Genomic DNA, 19,827 nt, shown 5'->3' with positions numbered 1-19,827 from the left:
TCAATTAAAAAAATGGGAAAAGAAATTAAAAAGGAAGTGGGAGCCTTGTCACACTTGCAAGGTGACATCCTCTTATTGGCTTATAGATGATTCTAATGTGCATCTAATTTTCCATGTGTCGTCAACATTTCAAGCTAATTTGGTCCCCTAAAAATGTCCAAAAACACATCTTAAACCATCAGCTTTGACCTCAAGAAGTGTTGATTTCAATTGCCTAATTGATACATACATCACATGCCACCTATGTCACATAAATCACATAATTCAATTAAATAACATGTGACAAAATAAAATCTAATTAAAGTCCAAAATTAAATTCATAATTAGAAGGGAGAATTTATTAAAATAACCAAGTTTCATGCTGAATAAAATTATATAAAAATTTTCAAATAAAGGTAAACCAAAAACTAGGTCAAACTAAGACACTTAAGAAAGTGTTAACTTTTTATTTAATTACTCTCAAACTAAAATGAATTTCAAAAATATAATTTAACCACTCTTCTTCTGGACATAAAATACATTTTTTCAAATTTTCTTGTACGTTTTCTCAAAAATTTATTTTTAGATCAAAATACCCTTAATGCACAAAACTTAAATACTTAGGCGATTTTTCAATTCTAATGCAATGTACTTTGGCTAGTAAAACCTTAATAAAATAGTCCTAATTGATATAGATAAGTGTGTAACAAATGTGCTTTATTATACGAAAGGCCATAATAGTGTCTTCCACTCTACCATTAATGGTTTGTTGCTTGTGAAAAGGGATAATCCTCCATCACCTCCACCACTATCCTCCTCATCTTGTACCTCTTCATTGTTAGACCCATCTCTATCCTAATCCCCCACCCTACACATACTTCATATATATATCATATGCTTTTCAACACACACACACACACATAGAGGCCCATCATGACGAGTGCCAAAGAGCTAGAGAGTAGGAATGCACGAGAGCCAGCAAAACTAATCAGACAAGGATATCATGAAGTAGTAGACATAATCCATTAGTATGTGCATTTATCTCTCTCTCTCTCTCTCAATACATCCTCTTAATTCTTTTGATGCCATATATATGAGTATGGGTGCAGATTGCTTTAGAGCTTTGAGGGAGAGAGTGTACAATGATAAAGTGAGGAAGTGGAAATCAAGATAGGAGTAGAGAGTGTAAGGAAGAAGTTGGTGAACTCGAAGGAAGGGCCACCAGTAAGCAGAGGCCCAACTAGTGATTTCCACCAAATAACAAGGACATAGATGCAGATTGGTGATTATTTTATCAGGTTAGAATCTTCTAGAATTGTGAGGGTGGTTGATGGGGCTTTAGTATGCATGAGACAATGATCTATCTCATATTTTACATGTTAAAACACTTGGTTTTTGGCATCAAATTGTGCATAATAAGGTTTAATTCCCAGTTTTGAGTTGTCATTTCTAGATTGACTTTATGAACCCTAGTAATGCTATTTGATGATTGTTTTGACACTTTCATATCCTAATTTGAGATCTTGGGCATTAATTCTCTTCTTTTCCTTTTTATTTCTTTTTGTTTAGAATTTATTTAGTCTTGTGTTTTTATTTTCAGATTTTGTGAGGGCAATTTTGGAATGAAGGATCAAGGGCTAGTCAACATGCTTGGAGAAATTCAAGAGATAGCAAATAAATAAAGATGAAGAATTTAGGGGCTGTTGGGCGCAAATTCCAGAATTATTTGAGGGATGATGTAGCACAATTATTCTGATTTAATTGGGGAGAATTAATTAAATAAAAAATTAAAGGAGCATGGGAAGCATTGAGGGACACATCATCAAGTGAAGAAGAGGCATGGGAGGTGTGACATGATCAGATCTAGTGGGAGGACATGTGGCAGCTGATTGGGAGCCTAAGGAGGAGTCACATTTCCCGCACATGTTCACATGTCCCTTGCCACATTTTCCACCTCATTTTTATTCCCATTTTAGCTTATTTTCGTCCATTTTTCCAGCTCATTTCAGATCTGGACTTTCCTTGGTTTTATCACCACTCACATTTTCCACACATACTTAATCCTTCATTTTTCATTTCATATTCATTCTTCACCTTCACTTGTCAGATTTTTCCAGATTTCTCTCTCTTCTTCTTCATTCATTTTCGTCCAGCACTGTTCATCCGTTTTTCAGATTTCATTTCTTCATCTTCCATCATCAACACTTGGTCCAGATCATCATTCCTTCTCTATTCAGATTTTTGTCCACTTTCTTCTCCATTCCAGCTTGCATTTTCGTCCATCTCTTGTCCAGATTTCCAGATTGCAACTTCTTCATCTTCATTCATCCATGGAAGCTTCTCAAGCTCAAGGTCTGATTCAAGCAAAGAGGAAGAGCATGAGAGGCTGACCATTTAGAGCTCCAAGAAAGATGACTTGACATTATGAGATTTCCAGATTTGTAATTGTTGTTCATTTTCTTGATTTCATGTTCTTGTCTTGATTCTTTGAGGATTTCAAATTTTGAACCTGTTTTGGTTGAAGACTTTGTGATTCTAATTCAGATTTGATGAGAATATGAATGTTGAATTTAGATTTTCATGCTATTTTCAGTTCTGGAATTTATGATTTACCTTGATGTTCTAGGGCTATTTCATAAGTTCTTGCTGATTCTTGTTCAAGTTCTTGTGTAGACTTGAGTTAGATCCATATTGGTTATATGAATTTGACTTAAGCTGTTTTTCTTCCACTAGTTTTGGTCTGGAACTTGTGTAGAACAAGGCTGAATATAGTGTTAATTTCTAAGTTCACTTGACCTAGATTCATTAGTGTCCATTGAGTCTAATGGTGCACCACACTTAGAGGTTTCTAAGTGTCTCATTTTAGGTTAATCAAGAAGGTTTATGATGTTATAATTCTGAAAATCAATGATTAATGTTGGAAATCTGACTTGGGCTCACCATAATCATCATTCATTTCATTCCAACTAAAACAGAATTTTACAAACATTTATTGTTGTACTATAGAGTTAGTTTAGTCACTTGAAAATTCAGATTAATTTGTAAGCATTTGAACAATGATTTGTATGCTTTGCTCTCTAGGGAAATGACCTAGAATACTCACTTCTACATTCTAGTAAAATTTAATAACCCAAGGCGACTAAAGGGTTCATCAACAACAACCTTTGATCCATCAAGCTTTTTTGTGATTCTCTGAAAGCCATTGAACTGATTCAAGTAGATGAGATTGACATGCATGAGAATCAGGCTATTATTCATGAGATGCAGAGCCTATTATAGCATGATTGGCGAGTCTATCTTTTAAAGCTTGACCAAGTTTCTAATAGGGAAGCTAATTTACTAGCTAAAAATGTTCTGGGATAAGCATCGCAAATGAGGGAGGGGAGAGGGAGAGAGAGAAGATGAGAAGGAGATGATAGGGAAGAGGATGAGTTACAAAGAAAGGGAGATGAAAGAGAGGATAAAAAATATTAAAAAGATATGGGGCCCATGAGTAATATTATATAGTAAAAATATACTACAAAATTCAAAAGGCAGGGCCCACACTAACAAATGTAACACATGTTGACGTTAAGGTGCTAAGAGGGGGAATTTTTTGAGTTGAAGGGCAAAAATGACCCTAAGTTGAGTTTAGGGTTGTCAGTGATCATTTGTGTATAGTTGAGGGATAAAGTTGACCCTTAACCCTTATTTAATTTTTGGTAGTCAATGTACAATCACAAACTATCATCTTTCTTCTTTACAAACAGCTCTAGTAGAAAAGATAGGTGTGCAGTCCATTCAGAAAAACTACCCAAAGTAATATGTTTTAACTTTTGAATTTACTTACCTTTTTCTATATTAGAAACTGATTTTTATTGTTTATTTAGGACAAGAACGATTACAATTATTTGGCAAACAATCCTTCACGCAAAGTAGTTACAATAGGGAGTGTTTACAACATTCCTAAGGAAATTATCCACAACTATCGCCTCTTAGTTGACTATGTGAGCGTTTCTTTGCTTGTTGCAATCAACCAGAAGAATCTATTTCTTGTTTCTATCAATGACATACAAATGGTAGGAGATGCAATTAGGGGGCTTTATTATAGTCTAGTCACCTTTTAACATTAGTAAAGCCAAAGTTATCAAAGGACCCAAAGTTGATAAAGGACCTAATGCCTCAAAAAAAAAAAAGGTATAGTTTGAATATTTGTTTAGTCTAGTCACCACCGTCAAAATACATGAAATATGCTACTTTGACTTTTTTAAAATATATAAACAAACTTTATAAATTAAAACAAGAAAAACAATTAAAATGGGCCCAAAGAAGTAAAATAAAATTACTAATTTTTGTTAAAATTGGTAATAAGAGGTTCACATGAAACCTATAATTGCAGCCCTATCAATCCATGACAATTGTTGAAGTAAAGAAGTACCCTCTTGCAGATACATTTTATAATCATGTACCCTCTAGATTTTTTTTTTTGGTTTAATTTGTTTAGAGACCTTTTCACTTCAAGAACTGAAAAAACAAAAATACGTAGCTATCCTAAACTTGGAACATATAACTTGGAGCTTCAGAGGATATCTTGAACTTAAAGATGATACAATTATTCAAGTGAAAATTGATAAAATTCTTAATTAATTTTATAACTCTCTAATTCATTGACTGCACTTTTAACTCCTACAGGGATTAATTTCTGTTATATAAATATTATTGTGGTATTCAGATTTAAATTAACAAGGTAAGAAATATTATTATATTTGTCTTCATTTAAAATATTTCTAGAATTGAATTATTAATAATCAATTAAAATATTTTCAATCTTTTTTTTTCTTTAATTAGAGATTACCTAAACATTTGACTACATGAACTACAACAACATAATCCCCAAGTTGATCGACTTTGACTAGAGCCTAGTTTATAAGCTTCCTTCTTTGGCTATCGATTCTAATCCCCACCAGCACATTTCCCCTCTCAATAGTCATTATTGTGTTTTGCTCTTTTGTGTCAAATCAGCTTTCCAGTCCTAAAATAGCTATAAGTTCTATTCCTCTTTGAATTCACCGAACTCTTGTAAAAATAGCCTTCTCTGTTTATGAATCAATCATCTCATCCTCTACAAAATAGGGCAAACATGGTTGAAACGGATGCTTCCATTGCTATGCACACCTTTAGGATACTATTTTTTGAATATAAATAGCACCGATAAATAGATTGCCATTATAAAGAATCTAGGGTAAAAACCATTAAGAATCACAAAGCAAAAGGAGAAAAGCCATGACATGTATGATATAAAATTTTTTTCTTAGTCAAAAGAAAAAGAAGGGAGTATTAAAAAATGGAACAATGCAAAAGGCTAGACAGAAGAGACAAAGAACATGCACCTAAATCTTGAAGGTGACCATGGTTCGAGGTAAACATGATTTTGAAGTGAAATTACTGCCGAATAGCATCAACTTACCTACTGCAACTAAATTTCAGAAACTCACAAAGCAAATATATTTTTAGAAATAAGAACAAGAAGAAATGATGATTGAAAACATCATATTATGAAAAGGGAGGCAGGGACAACATAAACGGCTTGCGGTGAGAGACACAAGGACGGTACTACAGTAGCTCCGATATGCACAAATAGACGATGCCTTGCGGATCTGAAGCACAATGGACAGATCTAGAGTGATGGATAATAAAAGCTGGTGCACAATGGACAACCTTGAAGAAGAGAATAGGTCAAAGGTTTTTTAGAGCTAGAGGTGCACGGACCTGTGATAGCTTACAGTAAAATGTTGAAGGCGAATGATGCGTCTTCCAGTGATAGCAAGGTTGCTAGTGACAACAAGATGACAGAGGAAAGCTAAGGAGACGGATGGCACTAGAAATAAGATGAAAGGGGTGAGGCTTAGAGAGAGAAGGAGAAGAGAAATTTTGAAGCAGGGCTATATGAATCTATCAAGCTTAATGTCACGGGGCTGTCATCTTGTTGCCGCATGAGTCGAAAGACTAGCCTTATGACATTAAACTATTTTTTTAAACAATCTCTCAAAGAACTTTTTTTCCAAAATTGGAAGCCTTCAGGTGTGCTTATTTCAAAAGCACTCTAAAAGGGATTGTCTCTTCTAATCTATTAGATCACTTTTCTAACAAAGTGCTCTACTAAGCCTTTTCAAATTTTTTAATTTTCTTTTTTGCCATTACCTTTCAAAGTGCTTTTGACGTAAGTGCTCCAGTAGGCTTTTTGAATTTTTTTTAATAATTTCTTTTAGTAACTTTTCGAAGCACTTTGTTTCAAAACACTCCGACATGTATTTTGATTTTTTCTTAATTTTTTTACAAATCCATAGGAGCATTTTTTCAATTAAACATTCTCATAGGTTAACATTCCAAAGTGCTTATTTTAATAAACTCTAAAATATTTCTATGCATATATTTGGGAGCAGTTTTCATGAAAGCGCTCCTCTTTGCATTTTTTATAGTGGTGGCTTATTAATACTATCTGAATAAACTCGACGAAATTCAGGCTAAGTTTGAACCCAAATAGGCTTAGCCCAAATACCTGAATTCTTTATTATTATTAAAAAATAATATTAAAATAAGATAAAAATTGAAAATATTATTTTTTAAAATAAAAATTGAAATTAAATAAAAATAAAATAAAAGAATATTTAACAATTTAGATATTCGAGCTAACTCAAATAAGCCCGAAAGCCTTAGATAAAAATTGTGCTTGGTTATATGGGCTTTATTATATGTTTGGATATTTTAAGCCCAATCTAAATAACCTTGGCTTGCTTGAATTATTGACTTACTAATTGTAAGGAGCTACTCACTCTTACACCATGGTTCCCTTATTCTTGAATCTCTAGGGTGTCATTAACCCTGAACTAGTCTTCTTAGAGAACAAGTGGGAAAAGTGAAGTTAGAGTCCCTCAACAAATAGTAGGATAGTCTCTCAACAAACAATGGGACAAAGGCTAACTTTCAGTTAACAAAAGGAGTCCACACCACATGGATTTATACTATTCCTCTCCCTAGGGCAAACTCCTGGCAAACATGATCATACAACACACATGCCTAACACATCTACCATGCCAACATTCATATCATGATGCTCAATCATATTTAGTATATCACATACCATAAGTAACATAGTCATCATCTCAAACCTCATGCTACTTATTACTCATTATTCCACGTAATCACATGCCATAAACCTCATATCTCATGTTCACAAATACAAATTTCCTCTTATATAAGCCACATTATTCATTCATGATATTATATACTACTTTAAAAACTAAATTAACCTTGTTTTCTCCAAATCACAACAATTTTACAAAATATTATATTCATAAAATTAAAAAATTCAATACATTATAAATAAATATAATGCAAATGAATAGAGATCAATCACTTAAGCTCTTTGTAAGAATCTGAGGATGAAAGCATGCCTTGAGTCGTTGATTTGCACAGACGTATATGGGAACAAAGCTACACCAATCGAACTTCGTTTGGATATACACAGAAAGAATGAGAAGCCAAGAAAAATGAAAGCATTTTGTTCTTTTCACTCGGGAAAAAATTGAGAGAACTGCACCCATAACCGATGACTTATAGGAATGTGCAGCAAATTCAATTTCTTAACCATTCCCTCCCAAAATTCAAAGGTTGGAGAAAATTACATTTGAGGTTTTGAGTAAATTGCACATTGAACCTAAGCATTTCTCATAATTGTGACTAGAACCCCATTCCTTAATTTGGGCTTTTATATGGGCCAGATCCACCAAGGGTGGATAACCCAACATCTCCTACTTATACTTGGTGGAGAAGATAATGTCAGTCTTATCTCTTTCTCTTTCCTCTCTTCATACAAGGTGCTCTGCCATGACCGCATAAGCTTGATGTCTTTATTTCAGGTGTTCGTACTATGAATCCTATTAAGGACCAATATAAATAACCTTAAAGTTGAATTTATTCTTAATTGAATTCATGCTTAATGTCCTAAATTTACCAATATACACTTTTTCTTATTATGACTAATCTGATCCCTCTTAAGTCAGTCTAAGAATCAGATAGTCTCTCTTATATGCATAGTATCCATACTTATAAATTCACAAATTATTTCAAGAGGGACATGTCTTGAATACAAGCATAGACGTATATATTTAAGATTCCTTTTGCCCATATACCACTTTGCTAGGAAACAGTCGCTTTCCTAACATGAATCCTTTAGGTCGTATCAATCATGACCATAGGATGTATGTTAAAATAGCAGACACTGTAATATATCTCCATGATAATGTTAAAGTCAAGATACATCATTGAAAGCATTTTTCCTTTCTGGGACTCACACAGCAATGAAGCAAGGATTTATTCACTTGCTTTCCATTGTGATTTGTAATGTCCACCTTGACATTACCAAAATTCACTACATAATCACAACAAACAATCATAATTAGGAGCAAGGATTGCTCCTAAACTCACATTATCTATATAAGGGTTAAAACTAATAATCTTTTAAAATTAATTGTGGAATATTTGGGATACCATAAAAACCCTTTAAATTGATAGTTTGAGCTCAAACTTAATGATTTATATAGGGATTGGAAGCATGGAAAAGTTTTGAGAAGCAAAATACTTCAAAACAGGGCCAAAAATGTCATTTTTGAGTGTTTTGGTCCACACGCCACGGCTTGTGGTCTGTGCGCCATGGCATGTGGCACAGAAAGCCAAGTTTTCTGACTGTACCATGTACCGTGGCTTGCACGAAATGTGTCGTGGCACACGTGTCCATGACAGCAATGCTGTCATGATAACTTTTCTATCCGATTGGAGTGATTCAAGTGCCCACATGAAGCTTATTCAATAAGCTAACTAATGTTACATTTCGTTACAATTTGACACCGTATGAGAATTTTAGAAACTCAGATGCAAAAGTCAGTTTTTAAAGAGATTTTCAACCATTCAAGTACTCAAAACTCATAACTAATACCATTAACCCATTGTGAGGCTTGAATCAAGTCCAATGGATTAAAATACACTTGAGTGACTAATCAAACACATAAAAACATACCAAACACAAAATTTGGCCACTCAATAGCCATTTCACCCAATATGGCTAAAACACACAATCAACATTACATGCACTATTTGGCTTCTATTGCCATATAATACATTACAATTATATTTTTACCAAATATAAAAACATTCCTGACACTTGTATTAGCATTTTAGCCCATCACCATAAAAATTACCACATATTCACCTCATATACAATATTGGGCTAAAATACACAAATACATAGTGTGAAACAAGTGTAACTAATCAAAATGATATGCATTCCTAATTGGAAACATATAATATCATATAACAAGTTTATGTATACCACTCAAACCAAAATCGAGCATTACTATTCGATGTAGCAAATCTATAAATCCTTGCCCGATTCCTTCCCTGGCTCAGCCTTACTGGTAGTACTTGTAAAATGGTAACCACGAGGTGAGATAACAATCTCAGTAACTAAGATAATCTACATTATTGATTAACAAGCCAAGTTATAAACAAGCATTAAAATATGTAACATAATCACATCATATAAGATCACCATAGATTGCATGCATGCATGATCCCTAACCATCCAGTCCTTCAATACTCTCGACCGAACCAGTAGGCTATTTCACATAACCAAACCACATGTATGGTCCCCAAGCTCACCATCCATGGTAGAACTACCTGGCCAAGGTATTCTAAACCACTTATGGACTACTGTTTTCCCCATTACAAGTAATTGGGGTGTCGTTACTCTAACACCGCATCTTACGGATGCTAAGGAGCATAGTCTCCAACTCCGCACCCTTTTGGGTACTAAGGAGAGTAAGTCTCTAAGATCGTACCCATTTTTAGGCACTAAGGAGAGTAAATGCTGCACCTGGCATCCCGAGGTACCAGCAATTCCATATGGACTTAATCTTCACTATCTCCACTTGGGTGACCTCCTACCTTGTAATATGCTACATTTCACTACATATCTCTACTTGACCATGCATAAACAACTTTCCAAACCAATATAAAAAATCTTACCATTTACTTCAAAAATATAGAATTTCATAAACCAATACTCCACTCATTTTCTAAAATAGTTAACCTTTAAAGAAATTTATACATATATACTCAACAAATCATAGAAAAGCAACTTGAGAATAACTTTTACAAGGTAATAAATAATGCAAATTATCTAGTCACCTCAACCCTTTTGTTACTAAAAGGGTTACCCGTGGTACTAAATTTCTTCTTGTGTCAAGGTAAGTCTTCCCACACCACAATCTACAATAATAAGTACTATATGTTAATTTTGAATTAACACAAGCACTATTAACTATCAATAACCTCTCAATTCTTCCACTTCTCACTCATATTCTCAACAAAGAGGCTTATTAAGATTAGAGTTTGTTCACACCATCCCTTTAAGTCTCTTTCTAACTCTATCACAACATAAAACTTAATATCTCAACTTATCACACTCCAACACCGTATGATCAAGTTAAGGCTTGATCCAACTTCCACTAAACAAGAAAGTAGCTTCCTATTACTATATATCCAAAATCAATAAACCTAAATTAAACCTTTAGAGTCAATAGAAACCTTCAAAACATTGACTCATAGCTTAATCCAATCAAACCAAATTCTCACTCTTTCAAATCCTATAGAAAATGAGATGAAAAGGTAGAGAAGAAGGGTTGGAAACTTACCCAAGAGTTTGGAGACTCAAAATATCTTCAAAATCCTTCCAAATTGATGCCCTAGCAGTGCCTAAAGTTACCCCCTTCCTGCTCTAGGTTTTTTCTACCCTAAATTCTGTCAATTTCTGATCATTTCTGAAATTTTAAGTTGCCTCCTATGCCATACGCCGCAGCGCACGCCACGCAAGCTGTGGCTCACGACGCAGCAAGTAACAAGTGGATTTGCTCCCCCCAATACCTCCCGACTTGATCCGACTTTCATCCTATCTCAATTTAAAGCCAAATATGACCCAAAATCCAATTAGCCACCTAAAAACATAATTAAATAAATTAATCATATTTTTAACTAATTTATCTCTTAATTAATTAACTTTTCCAGATTTGAAATTTCAGGATGTTACATGATTCTTAAGCACATGTGGTATGAAACACATATTATAGTGTTACTCTTGCTTGTAAGAGCATACATCATTTTTTATTTATTATTAACACCATACAAACTTAAGTTCATATATTCACTGTACCTAAACCCAAATTCTTCTTTTCTATTGATCTCACATGATGACAATTTAAAAGAATTTGTTGTTTGGCTAGAAGTATCATGGATATGGGGACCCATGACTCAATCCAAGTATGCTTACGGATCTTATTTCGACTTGCTCTTTGATCAAGACGACATATGATTTGTGTTTCTTCTCAATCCAAGTGTATCATCTTTGATTTGAATGTCAAAGGCAATTGCTTGTATGAGAGAGTCAACCTTATCAACCTTACGATATACTGGACATTATATATTCTCGATTGTACATATGGAAGTAATGAAAATTCTCATTAATATAACTAATATATTACATCAAGTTAATCTAGCCATGCCAAGAGCCCTTACATGTTTCTCAAATATCTCCTTGGCTATGGGTTTTGTTAAGGGATCTACTATCATATCGTGGAAATGTACTATAGTGATAACCTTTTGTGCACTATATTATCTGTTACAAAATTGTACTTAATGTTTATGTGTTTGGTTTTGCTATAATATTTAGGATCTTTGGTATAGGCTATGGCTACAATGTTGTCACAATGAATTACACTAGATTTATACTTTCATTTCTAAACCTAAGATGTTCTAAAAATATCTTAACCCATATAGCCTCTTGTACTACTACAGTACATGCTACAAACTTAGCTTCCATAAAGTGTAAGGCAATGCATGTCTACTTCTTGCTGCTCCAACAAATGTCCTTCTCTGGAGTTAGATTGGTAGCTACTCACAAGTCCTACGGCATAACAGATATTTGGTCTTGTACACATCATTGCATACATCAAACTTCTGACTACATTAGCATATGAAATTCTTTCCATTTGCCTTTTGGCTATCTCAATTTTAGGACCTATATTAAGACTAAGCTTCACACTTGAAGCCACTGGAGTATCCATGGGTTTATAGTCTTTCATATTAAAATGCTCAAGAATTTTCCTTATATAATTCTCTTGTGATAGAGGAAGGAGCTTCTTAGAGCAATTTTTTTAGATTTTAACTCCAAGAATGTATTCTTCTTCACCCATGTCTTTCATTTCAAAATTTTATGAAAGCCATTCTTTAATAGTTATTATTGAATCTAAACTATTTTTGGCTAGTAGAATAATATCATCCACATAAAGAGATAGTATTACGAAGTTCCTATTGAACCTCTTGATGTAAACATAATGGTCTTCCTCAATTATTTGGAAGTCATATGAGGTTATTACTCTGTGAAACCTCAAATACTGTCTGGATGATTATTTTAGTCCATAAATTGATCTATTTAATTTACATACTTTATCTTCTTTTCCTTTTTCAATGAAACCTAATGGCTATTGTATATAAATTTCTTCATCCATATCACCGTTTAGAAAAGCAGTTTTTACATCCATCTAGTGTAACTCTAAGTCCAAACTATTTACTATTTCTAGAATCAGTCTAATAGAATTGAAGCCTGCAATAGGAGAAAATGCATCCTCATAATCTATTCCCTCTTGTTGTGTATACCTTTTCACTACTAAGTGAGCCTTATGTTTGTCAATTGATCCATCCACTTTTCTTTTGATTTTGAGAACCCATTTTTTCCCAATAGCTTTTCGGTCATGTGATAAATCAACTAATTTACATGCTTGGTTGGTCCTTATGGAATCCATTTCTTCATCCATTGCTTTCTTCCATTTATCCTTAGCAGGTCCTAATAAAGCTTCATTTATAAAACATGACTCATCATCATCTAAAGGAGTTACCATCAATGCTTCACCCTATTTCAGCCTCAATTTGGAATCATCTTTTTAGCACGCTTTCTCTATTACTTTTTCGAAGTGGGGTCTCTTGTAGATTTTGATTCTTTTTAGGTCTTCTAGCAGACCTTTTAGAGCTCTCACTTAGATTAGCATTTTGTCATGATTTAGGCTTATCTATTTGTTCTATATTATTTTGCTCCTGTGTCTCATAAAGAGATACAGTTCGATCAATTTCTCCCCTGTTAAGAAACTTATTTTCTAAAAATGTGATATTCTTATATTCAAATTTCGTTACAATTTCATCATCATTTTCACTAATAAAAACATAACCCTTTGATAGCTCAGAGTATCTTATAAAGATACATTTCTTCCCTCTTAGACCTAATTTTTCATATTTATAGGAATCATTATGGACATATGCAGCTAACCCCCATGGCCTTAGGATATTTAAATCTGGTTTGCGTTTTGTATATAACTCATAAGGTGTGGAAGTAACTAATTTTGAGGGCACACGATTAAGTATAAAGGTTGCAGTCAATAAAGCATCCCCCCAATACGAGATTGAAAGATTTCCTTGTGCCATCATTGACCTAACCATGTCTAAAAGAGTTCTATATCTTCTTTCAGCAACTCCATTCTGTTGTGGAGTGCCAGTAATAGTTAGTTGTCTAATTATTCCTTTTTCTTCACAGAGTTCTTTAAATTGATCAGACAAGTATTCACATCCTCAGTCAATTCGTAATGCTTTAATTTTATGGTCCATTTAATTTTCAACCTCATTAATGTATCATCTAAAGCACTCAAGAGCTTCAGACTTTTGTGATATCAAATAGACATGACCAAAACATAAAAAATCATCGATAAAGGTAATAAAATACCAAGCTTCGAGTTTTTTCCTTATACTCATAGGACCACATATATCAAAATAGATTAATTGCAATGGATTTTTAGCCGTGACACCTTTACCAAAAGGTTTTCTTATTACTTCACCGGCTAGACAATTTTCAAAAAAGGACATTTTTATATTTGTAATTGGACCTAGCATTCCTTCTTTAGCTAGCTTAATCATTCTATTTGGATTAATATGCCCTAGTCTAGCATACCAGATATTCATATCAACATTATTGGAAAAGGTGGTAAAGCAATCATGAAAATAAACTTTGTCAGCAATATCCATAATAAAAAACCTTTTTGAAAGAAAAGTACAACCATAAAAAGTTAAATTATACATAATGTCAACATCTTGTCATGAAAATTAATTACAAACCTAAATTCTAAAAGGCAAGCAATTGATATTAAGTTCGTTGGATGTCCGGTGCATGTAAAACATCATTGAGAATTAAGTTTTTCCCACCTCGCAAGATTAACTTGCAAGTTCCTATGCCTTTTACCTTGATCCTCACATTGTTGCCAACATAAAGCCACTTGCATTAATTCGGCAACCGATGGTACTTTATGAAGGATCCACAATCCTTGGTTATGTGGTTTGTGGAGCTTGAGTCTACAATCCAAGAAGAGGAAACAATTTCCATTAGAAAAACATTACTAGAAACATAAGAAAAATGTGAATTCACATAATTTACAAGTACTTGATCACATCCACTTTGCTCAGGACAATCCTTTGCAAAATGGCCCATCTTTTGATAGGGAAAACATTTGATCTTTTTTAGGTTAATTATCTTTTTACCACTCTTCTTGCCCTTCTTTTTGAAAGGTTGTTTGACCTTCTTTACTTTAGGGCCACTCTTGCTACCCTTCTTTTATTGCTTCTTGCCCCTTTTAGGCTTAGAATTTGAAAGACCAGCTTTCTTAATAAGGTAATCCTATCCAAATGACTTGTAAGGCTCCAAACGTTTAGCCTCTAGCACTAGGTACTTAACCACATCATTAAAGTTAACAATGTTTTCATTATGGTTTAGATTAATTTTCATATACTCCCAACTATTAGGAGAGATCTGATTACAGCCTATACTTGCTGTTCATCAGAAACATCATACCCAACTTCTTTAAGTTCACCGATCATATTGACTATCTCTCTAAGTACTGCCGCATAGGAGTATTCGACTTTAGTTTATAAGTGTTGAATTTAATTTGTAAGCCTTCTCAATTTGGTACTTGAGGCACCACCAAATTTTTCTTTTAAGGCAGCTCATATGGCTTGGGTAGTGGAGTGCTTATCAAATTCATACATTAGATTGTCCGCCATAGCACTTAGAAGTGTTATTCGTGTGATACTATTTTTTTATTTCCATGCCATAAATGCCTCTTGGTCTCTCCTATGTTGAGCCAAGTTTTCTACCTCAGGCTCGGCCATGACCACAATTAGTGGCTCAACAGCATCTTGTTTTTCCAAAATATATGACACCTTATGCTGCCAAATATCCCAGTTATCCCCGTTTAATTTGTCGCCCTTATTTAATCTAGTGATAATATTTTTTGTTGCCATTCTGAGTTCTGAGATGAAACTATCCCACATTAATAGTTTTCTATATTAAACCAAGAATAAAATACTTATGAAAAACATACAATATCTTATATTTGTATTATTCTTTATTAGAGTGATAACAACTCTATTAGGTCAATGATCAGGAAGCTATGTTTGTATCTCCCATCACATTGATTCTAACAAAATCACTATCATCTATAAACAATTTTACAAATATTTTCATAATCATCATATATAGCTCTCGCACGTTCCCATAAATCATTGGTTATAGGTGCAGTTTTCTCGTTTTTCCCTGAATGAAAAGAATAGAACACTTTCATTTTTCCTGGCTTCTCATTCTCTCTGTGTGTGCATTTGTTGTGTGTATCCGAACAAAGTTCAACCGGTGTACCTTTATTCCTGCATACATCCGTACAAATCAACGACTCAAGATATGCTTTTCTCCTCATATTCTTACACTCTTAATATATGAAACAATATTATCCTAGAAGCACTTTGAATTCTAAAAGAAATTATATTAATAAAAAATTCTTAAATAACAATTCATGAGGGCACCATGCAATCTCCAACTTCTTGATCAAACACCATAGTTCATGCCCCTCACATCCCCCTGTTTGCCATAGTGTTTGTAGAAGATAAGCCTATTATAACAGTAAAGGAATATGTTCATTAAATATCCAACACCTTAAACCACAATATTGAGAACTTATTTCAGGGTAAATATTGGGTCACTGATACAATCTACCCCTAACTTTTAGGTTCTAGTAAATTCCGCCACACATTAAAACAAGTAACGAAACTTAAATCACTTGTTTTCCCAACTAGAAGACAGACATACAAAAAATGAGAGCGAGTACGACAATAAGTATTAGAAGCTACAGGAATACATCAAATCAATACATAATTGGTTGAAATATTAATAAATATATGTGGATTTACAATAATTAATAAGTCTAAACAGTTTGATCTTTATGATCTTGTACAGATCATGATAGGTGAATCACACAAGTGAGTCTGATAAGCAAGGGCTAACCTACAACCCTGTAGCTATCAGTTGTCCCCTATATCTTAACTAACTGAGTCAAGACTAATGAGAGATTAATTGATTAATTAATTAATTAAGGTGGTTACTGACATGGTTTATATAAATCGATCAACAAATAACCAACTCACTCAACACTTTTCACTCTCTCCATTAGCTTTGTACTCTCTTTAAACTATGACCTATAAGGTTTAGTAGGTGTGAGTCTACTTAAACTCAAGATAATCGAGGATTCACAATTAATTGTGAATTCTTCAGGTGTGCATATTACTTTACTTAATGTTATTTGAGTTGTATGACTTGAGATACTAATGTTAACATAACACATACATAGCAACAAGTTTTACACGCAGAAAAACAACATTTTTTTTTACTGTGGCTGATTTATATCCGGCTCACTCTTCAAAATATAAGATTTACTTGTGAAATCAACCTAAAATCTGTCAAAATCTTAATGGTGAAAACATGTTTTAATTAGAAGCTAGATGGATATGATCTGCATGCCTTTTACTTTGGAGACCAGATTTCTCTTCAAGCCTTTTTATATAGCTTCCACCCTGCTCAATGTTTTTGTTGTATTGTGATCATTTTTGTTAACAAACGAAAGAACAATAATAGAATTTTAAGTTGAAAATATACAAGCTTTAATAATAAGATGTCCATGAAACTTAAAAATCGCTTTGGTGCCTTGGAGGATTATTCTACAGAAGAAAGAATACAACAATAACATCGACGTTTCAAAATTTCCAGGACACAACTCTTCCTTTCAAACAATAACACCACTAAGGGGCTATAGAAAGAAGCGTCAACTTTTTAAAATCAAGATTTAAAAGAGGGGAGACTTCCAGCTTGGCAGCCATGACTCATTGGTTGTCATGACTAACAAGGGCTAACACAGATTCGTTTTTCATGAAATCGGGTGTATATATATGTATATATATATATAGAAGGATTCTATAAGCATCAACAACTCTTGGTGTGGCTCCTGGTGTGTTCTTGTTGGGTTTCAATGGGTAAAGATTTACATATTTAAACAACGTTTTTATTTAATTGGTTAACAAATTTAAACATTATCTACATTTTTTTCCTCCCTTTTTTTTTTCTCCTCTACTCTGCCTAAAGCAAAGGGTGAGGAACAACATTCATATCAAAAGAAGGGATTAAATTATAATTTTTTTTACTAACAAATTATAAATTTTTTTTAAGAAATGAAAAATTCAGACAAGATTTTTTTTATAGTATATAACAAATTTACTTGAAATTTTGTGTGTTGTGATTGTATTCACAGGCATGTTATGCACTGCAATTTACTGTTCACACTGTTATATTTCTTCCATAAGACTTGGCTTCAAAAGAACATTGATATCAAAATCAGGAATCAGAAGGATCAATTATTACCATAAAGATTCATGATCCACATTTAAAGTACCTTTACATCAGTTCTATTTAAGTGACCACTTTACAACCAAACTTTTACTTTTTACAATTTTTAATAATTAAAAAGGCCTTTATGACATTTTTTTTTTATAATCAGCTTTAGAAATTAGAATGTCATTTTCTCCTAATTTTATAATCAGACTACAAACATTCGGTAAAATTCCAGAGTTAATTGTGTCATAGAGAAGTTCAAATCTCCCCGTGTTGAGAATCATGATGTTAGTAGAGACATGGGCTTTGGCCAATGTCATACTCTTACCCGTCTGTTGCCCCCCCCCCCCCCAAATGAGGACCAATGTTTTTGACATAAATTAATTAGTTGAGTTAAAAAAACAAAAGGGTAAGGGATTAAATCAATAAAATTAAACTTGAGAGATTAAATCAATAACTAAGTTAAATTTGAGAGACTAAAAGTTTTATCCCAAATTTGTTAGACCTCCTAAAATTTTAAAATTACCCACAATGATACAATTTAATTAAAAGATTGGTTAGTTAGTTCGGGTATTAAACCAAAGAACATTTAAAAAAAATTAGAAACAATGAAATTTTTAATCATTTAAGTTTATGTCCATTATTGATTTGATCCACCAGGTTTAATTTTTATCGGTTTTCTATTTAAATTTATTTCAATTATTAATTTAATTTGATCCTTATTATTTTGATGAGGAGGTAATTAACATTAATGAAGTTAAAATATGTAATTATTTAGTTAGAGTAAAATTAAGAGCACTTGTATTTAGTAACCTTAACCTTCTAAGACACTAGAAAAGTTGGTTAGACTCTTGATCACATATGCATTACCTCAAGATTCCCACAAGAAAGCACAATTTGCAACAAAGTTCTACCAAACTCTAGAAAAAAATTCTCATTCCATTCTTAATTGAAATAGTATATATGAGGGCTTATATATTGGCAAGGGAATTGAAGACTCAAAAGAAATCTTGTTTATAATGGCCTACTTAAAGATGGCACCACCTCTCGAATAAATTAGGAAAGCTTTCTAATCGGTAAAGGACTAATATGCTAACTTAATAAAACATGAGGTATTAGATTCATGAAAATTAAATTTAAGGATCCAAATTGATAATTAATGCAAACTTAAGAAACTAAATTTCTATTGCCACAAAGTATTAGCTCTAAAGACAGAATAAAAAATTTCTGTCAGAATTAGTGAAAATGAAAAAACCAACGGAAAGGGAAACATAACCTGCTAGGATATCAGCTCTTGAAGTCTTCAGAGGCGTTTTCCAGAATTAATTAGCAGCATATATACCACAGCGACAAGAAACATGATTGAGTGCAACGTCGATGAAGGCAATCAAATACTGATCGAGGTTCCTTGTATATTAGGATCGGGCTTCATCATCATCATCATCAACGCTGCACTCAATGATGTTTCTCCATTCTGGGCAACTTTCCATATTCATTTTCCACACAAATCTCTTTCACTAACTTGTGGTTCGTTTGGCCAATAATCAATGAATATATATATATATATATATGTGAAATAGTACCTGTAAAACGAACCTGGAGATATATGTAGTACACCAACCTTCGTTCATTTGTACTACCATTTCGTTACTTCACTAGACGGCAATCGCTCTTTGGTAATAGTACCGGTCAGTTGTACTGTAACGAAAATCCTTGTACTTCTTCATGATCTAGTTAGTTTCATTCCAAAGTGAGATTTGACTTTTCAAAGATTTCAGACTCTGGTATGAACATGACTTTTATTTATTTATTTATTTTATTCAAAAGTCAACAATTATTATTATATTTTTTTGTGTGGCTAGTTTTGTGTATGTGTAACGATTTCAAACATCAAGTTGGGCTTGTTTGATAGGTAATTAAAATTATTTTAAAAGGACTATATCAAGGTTAATATTTACTGAGTAGGAAGTTAAAAATTATGATTATATTAAAGGATGAGAGGATATTAA

At 33.1% G+C, this 19,827-nt stretch overlaps 1 long non-coding RNA gene across 1 annotated transcript; it reads right to left on the bottom strand.

Annotated features, from left to right (window-relative positions):
• Window positions 1-15,782: 15,782 nt before the first annotated feature.
• LOC129285601 (uncharacterized) lies at window positions 15,783-19,551 on the bottom strand. The gene is made up of 2 exons (XR_008587246.1): window positions 19,095-19,551; window positions 15,783-16,049 (listed from the first exon to the last, which is right to left on the bottom strand). It is a non-coding gene; the product is annotated as an uncharacterized LOC129285601 (long non-coding RNA).
• Between the last annotated feature and the right edge of the window lie 276 nt (window positions 19,552-19,827).

The sequence above is a fragment of the Prosopis cineraria genome, unplaced genomic scaffold (genome assembly GCF_029017545.1).
Source record: "Prosopis cineraria cultivar Desert tree isolate PC_DT_omini unplaced genomic scaffold, ASM2901754v1 PC11, whole genome shotgun sequence".
Taxonomy (NCBI): domain Eukaryota; kingdom Viridiplantae; phylum Streptophyta; class Magnoliopsida; order Fabales; family Fabaceae; genus Prosopis; species Prosopis cineraria.
The sequence above is the reverse complement of the archived record's forward strand: the minus strand, read 5'-3'. Positions and strand labels throughout refer to the sequence as shown.